Consider the following 6648-nt stretch of genomic DNA (forward strand, 5'->3'; position numbering starts at 1 on the left):
GTCAGCGATTTCGAAGACGACATAACTGAGCTTTAATCAATGCTCTCCATTTATGCCACAAAACCACGAGTCCTGATTCACGCCAAAAGAAATTTCGTTCGGTCTATAAAAATAGTATCACATCTGAGAAACGCAAAAACGAACTTCCAGAAAACTGAGAACGACGGCTTACACCTACAACGTAAATTTATGAGTTCAAGTAGTGCGTAAAACTTAGTCAAATTAAATTTTTATAATCAAGACGAAACGATCTCTTTTCGAACAAGAAAGCAGACACCAAGCGACAATGGCGATCCGTGTCACACTACACTTTTCAAAATGTATATTATCAGAGGTTTGTTCTAGCGATCTGCACGGTTAAATTAAATGTTGATGTATTTTGCAATAAGACGGACACAATTTCCATGGGATCGCCCATGGTACGATTGTTCGTGCATTAGTTTAATTTTTTAAAATATTTTTTTATATAAATCGCCTATAGGATAGACCCAGTAAAGCATGGCCATTCTCGTCACTGTCTGAATAGCTACTCAAGTCAATTCGAAGTGAACGCGGTAAGAAAATAAGTATAGCCAATGAAATGGCTTACAACGGATGATGCATTGTTTTGTTCTAGGACTGTGTGGCATAATAATCCCTATGTTCTTGCGTTGTTACCATTACAGTGCAGACAGACTGAAATGTGAACTTACAAGCCCTCTTTGTGTGTGTTGTACCATTTCTTCTTACCACATCAAAATACTGATCGTCACAGTATTGGTTCGCGTTTTCAAGCTGACCATTTTTTTATATCTCACTTAAACATTTTAACATAAACACTCACACTCACATCGGTAGAGTCAGAACAGACGTGTTACAGTATTGAGGGGCAAGTTATCTTTTTTTTCTTCTTCAAACTAATAAATTTGGGGTTTGTATGAAGTAAAGAACCGAAAGTACAGTGAACTTCAAAGATGATGACCCAATCTGTCTGTCTATTGATTCGTGTATTTACTTAAGAAGAAATATGACCTCTAAAACACAAAGAGATACGGCAAGCATGATTAGAATGAGCACAACGATGTTTTCCTTCACGCCCGTTTAATTTAGAGTTTCAATCGTCTTTGAAGACAAACTTGGTCTCCTTTTGTAGGGCTTGAAATAATAAAAAAAATACTGAAAAATCTTAAGCACTTTGCTATAGATAATTTCATCAACAGACTAAACAACATAAATACCGTTACAACAATAGAAAGCCTTAAATCTTCTATCAAAAAGAAATGCATCAAAAAAATTAAAGATTAACGATAACTAACCAATGAAATCGAATTTAACAAAGGCAATGACATGTGAAGAAATGCCTCTCACTTTGGAAAGGTAGGCGAATGTACTCTGTCATGCACCATCAACTTGAAAAAAATTATAAGCAGAGAGAAACCTGAATTCAAAATTCAGTTTTTTTTTTCTTCAAAATTGTTTCCTTTCTTTTTTCTTTTTTTTTGGATCAAATCTAAGCACTAATATAGAGTGGAAAATGCACATACAAGCTTCGATATTTCTGAAAAAATGATGGGATATTCCTAACGTTCATAACCACCTATATATGCTTGGACTTGTCTGTGACTTATCCACAAAACAAGATGTACATATTTCTGGCCAAGCTGCAAGTGTGTGCGTGTTTTTGAAAATGGTAAAAATTGGATATACAATTTTCTCGTGACACTTATAAAGTGAAGAGTCTGTGCAAGTGTCAAAAGCCAAAGTCATATAAGTTTTGTATTTTGTACGGCTTGTAAAGATTTCCACTTTAGAAAATGTGAAGTATCACAAGTTATTATCACAAACAGAAGTGGAACATAGGGGCTTGCAAGAAAGAAAATAACCCAGACAGTTGGTGTCATCAAGAGTGCTAGAGACGGTACCCGAACTTGCTTGCTTGCTTACTTGAATTAAAGTGATTTTCGCTCTAATGGAGCATGTATCACTGGTTTAATAACGCACCGCGTGATTTTTAATTACTTCTGGGGAAGGAAAGAGAGCCTCATCCCCCAGGCTTTTATGTACTCACAGACTATTTTTAAATTTAGCCACTCAGGTGTAGGACTAACTAGTCCTTAACAACCTGACTGAAAGGCTTTAAACATGAGTGGGAATTGTCTCACCATACACTCATTTTTCTGTCCGAGCGTTGTAAAGGAGGAAAAAGGTGCTCAGCAAGACAGCCATGGATGTTAAGTACTCACCAAAACGCTAGCCCGTACTTATTTCAAATCAAGTCCCGGTTTTGCTAATAGACAATAAAAAGTACCAATAATGTGTTAACCACGTGTGCAATTAGTTCAAATCTAACGAGTCTGTTAAATTTCCTACTTCCTAACATATCTGTCTAATATTAGTACTTAGTGTACATAAAAATAGGTTTAAAAAGTTAAGTTTGTTGCGGTGTTCCAATGGGTCAAGTTTGTTTCGAGAATAGTTTAGTCAAGGAGGGATACCAAGCCAAATATGGTTCCCTATTTAATAAAAAGCAATCTTTTGGAGCCCTAAAAAAGGCTGTTTTTTTCTGTTAGAAGGTAACACGTCTCTCTTTTGCTTTCACGTTCTTTCCCGCACTCCTAGTCTCATGATTCTTGATATCAGGAAATGCGTAGCCATGATGGGCGGCAATGTAAGCAGCGGCTTCTACCAGTTGACTGAGGGGGTATCCAGTGTAGGCTTGTCTGTAGAATTGGGGAAGAACTCTGACCCCTAATCCGCATTGAGAAGGTCTTGGTTTAAAGGTGTCTACAGATTTGTAGGCAACTTATTGTATGGCTCTAATAAACTGCCCTTCTTTGTTGACGTCATACAATGCTTGATCTGGCCCCATTTCGGTGTACTTCTCAACGAGGGTCAGCGTCCCCCTCCTCCTCCTCAACCGCCTCAATTTCCTCTTCTGGTTCTGATACTAATTCTTCAGTTGAGGTAGATAGTTTCAAATCCGCTGCTATGGTGTCTGTCGCTGTTATTGTTGTTGTGGTTGTTCTTTCAGCTGAGATTGCCTGTAGTATCGGAGTGAGAAAAGAACGTAGTGCATCCGATAATTACATTTGAGTTTGCCATACCGTTTGTCTAACATAATTGGCCCTTTGTTTTGCCACCACTCTTTCCGGGGCGGATTGTTTGTTAGGTATAGTCGGCTGTTGACTAGATGTTATTTGTGTTCTCGAGGTGGGTGGAGTGCTAACTGGCTAGGTCTGCATTTCTTGCTCCCGCTGCTGTTGCGTATATTTCTTCCCTCCACACCGAGTTCTGGGCCTAATTCTTTTAATTTCGTTGTACCCGAACTTACATTGTCCATATTATCACCAACAAAAAAAAAACAAAAAAACGCACAGACCTAAAAGAAACACTCACTCACTTTTTACAGAACATTACTATTTTTAAAATTTTGATAAGCGACGGAAACGAAGGACTTAGAGTCACACTTTCTAACCAAGATAAAGAAATCATGTGCTGATAGACTCACTTCTGTATTTTTTTCTTCTAACTGACTAACATATCATAGGCAATTGAATGTTATTTCTTTTCGAGAGTATGGGGTAGCCCTGAAATTTTTTTTGGGGGGGAACTTGAAGCTATGGCGATCGCTTAGGTTATAAGATGGCGGCCTCCTCTGACGACAGGCTTTCTCACAGGATAAGGTCTGCTTCTTCGGAAAGAGAAGAAGAACTCTTTGGTGTCGATACAACTGTTGACAAAGCCTCTGTCAGGTTCATGCTGCTGCTGCTGTTGCTGCTCTCTCTGCTATTTATGAAGTCTGTACTTCTCCGTCCATTCTTCTTTCTCCTTCTTGAATTCCTCCTTGAAGAGCTCTTCTTTCAGGTCTTCAGTGACTTTCAACATTATGATATTGTCTATCTCTTCAGGTCTCGGTATCAGACTTGTCATGACCCTATGCAAATTCACATAGGCTTCGTTCAACTTGGCTTATCTTGAGCACATCTTCGGAGGAAGATGAGTCGACAATGGATGGGCAGACTGGAGACTGCCCCGTTTTTATGGTCAAAGCGCGGACGTGAAGGAAAACATTACTACACGGTTTTCGAGTCGAACCGTTCAAATAGTGTTATGGGAGGGATAGAGAGAAGGCAAAGAGCATGAATCAGGTACCTATAGTTAAACAAACCACAAAGGCATTTTTTTCTTCAAAACACAACATTTTTTATTTAAAATCACTTAACACTAACAAACAACTCTAACATTTTTAACAATTATCCAACAATATAACATCAAATATTTTTTTCTAATCACAAACATTTTTTTTCAACTAACACTCTACTTTAAACAGGGTTGACAACGTTGTGAATGAAATTGTGATTTCCACTGTTGGAAGTCATTAGGCCATTGATGGACACTACGTTTCCTAGCTTGAGACAAAAGATAAGCATAATGGTCACAAAACCACTGATCTACTTTCACATCGTTTCTTGAAGAAGAACGAGGATCAAAATGAGTCACTAAATGTTCTAAGGAATAGCCCAGGCTGCGATGATGCAGAAAATACACACAGTACTGTACACACACCAAGGAATCTGTGCCTTGTAATTTCACATTATTGAATCGGGTGGTCTGAGCATTTCTTCTCATAAAGTCAATGATATCGTCGTCCAAAGGAGGCAATCCATACGAATCGAAATATTCCACACATCCTTCTTGAGGAAAGTAGACGGCTACCCAGTGGGTTCCTGGGAGATGACTGTCGTCCGTGTTGATCACATAAGCTTGATGGTCTTGAGGTTTTGCGATGAGGGAGTTCATCTTTGGCACAGACGACAGGATTCCAAGAAGCCGTGTACGAACTGTGGTTCAAAAGGTAATAAAGTTCCCAGGTATCCCTGTTTTGTGTGGGGTTTTTCTTCACAGGTAATGATAAGTGATCAATTCGATCCTGACTTTTTGCTTGAAAATGTCTGACAAGTAACCGTTTCTTTGCCTTGTCTCCCAGCTCTGATCTTGGGTTGTTAATGGAGGACAATAATGTTCATGCAAGCCTTTATACCACTGTTGTAACACGTCTTCTTCCGAGATGAGACTTCAAGCTTCGTCCAGATATTCGTCCAATTTTTCTTCTTGACTCAGCATCAGGCATTTATCGTGTTGAATTTGACTGGGATGATCGTTATGACAAAAGATAAGCATAATGGTCACAGAACCATCGATCTACTTTCACATCGTTTCTAGTAGAAGAACGAGGATCAAAATGAGTCACTAAATGTTCTAAGGAATAGCCCAGGCTGCGATGATGCAGAAAATACACACAGTACTGTCCACACACCAAGGAATCTGTGCCTTGTAATTTCACATTATTGAATCGGGTGGTTTGAGCATTTCTTCTCATAAAGTCGATGATATCGTCTTCCAAAGGGGGCAATCCGTACGAATCGAAATATTCCACACATCCTTCTTGAGGAAAGTAGACGGCTACCCAGTGGGTTCCTGGGAGATGACTGTCGTCCGTGTTGATCACATAAGCTTGATGGTCTTTAGGTTTGCGATGAGGGAGTTCATCTTTAGCACAGACGACAGGATTCCAAGAAGCCGTATACGAACTGTGGTTCAAAAGGTAATAAAGTTCCCAGGTATCCATGTTTTGTGTGTTTTTTTCTTCTTCTTCACAGGTAATAATAAGTCGTCAATTCGATCCTGACTTTTTGCTTGAAAATGTCTGACGAATAAACGGTTATTCGTTCTGTTTCCTCACTCTGATTCAGGAGAGCTTCGATATGATGGATCTCTTGAGTGGTTAATGGTGGACAAGAATGTTCACGCAAGTCTTTATACCACTGATGCAACACGTCTTTGTTCGAGATGAGACTCCAAGCTTCGTCCAGATACTCGTCCAAGTTTTCTTCTTGACTTAACATTAGGCATTTATCGTGTTGAATTTGACTGGGATGATCGTTTTGACATCCATAACAATTTTTCTTGATCAATTCCGTCATTTTTTCCACCAAGTGTTTGGCAAAACAGGAGACTAAATGGGCTTCTTGTTCTGGCCATCTCGACTTCATCATGATCACTTCTTCTTTTTCCACGGTCTCCTCACATTTCATCTCCAAAGTTTCTTCACTAGGTAAAGAGGGATAACAGTCTTCCATGGCTTCTAGTAATCTAGGATGACTTCTCTCAAACTGTTGATTTCTATGGTATTATCGAATTCTGCATACAGGATGACGTTCACCGTTACATCAGGGTCTCGGTTTGCAAACTGAATTTCCACACGAATCTGGCCGGATTTTATAGGGTGGAAATGTCCCTCGTCGCTGCCTTGGTCAGGAGTGAAATCGAAAGCCCACAAAGCATAGCCTCCTACATAATCGTCGTACGTAATACCATGACTGGTGTTGGTTCCTAACTGTCCGGTGGCTTCGTACAGGGACAAGTACGATCTCAAGTAATTCTTCTTGGTAAAGTCAGGTTCGAAAGGTCGGGTACACAAGGTCTTGCCATCGCGACTGACTTCGATCTTGGACACGCTAAAGTGTTGAAAGTAGAAAGGATTTTTAGCGATAGCTCCGTTGAAGGCTTCATTTTCGACGATACCAACGATCAAACGTTTGGGTAGCTGTCCTTGGAACAGATGATCTTCGATCATGGATCGCTGTCCCTTGGGAATGGTGAAGGTTT

The sequence above is a fragment of the Sinohyriopsis cumingii genome, chromosome 17 (genome assembly GCF_028554795.1).
Source record: "Sinohyriopsis cumingii isolate HCF-2022 chromosome 17, ASM2855479v2, whole genome shotgun sequence".
NCBI classification, from domain to species: domain Eukaryota; kingdom Metazoa; phylum Mollusca; class Bivalvia; order Unionida; family Unionidae; genus Sinohyriopsis; species Sinohyriopsis cumingii.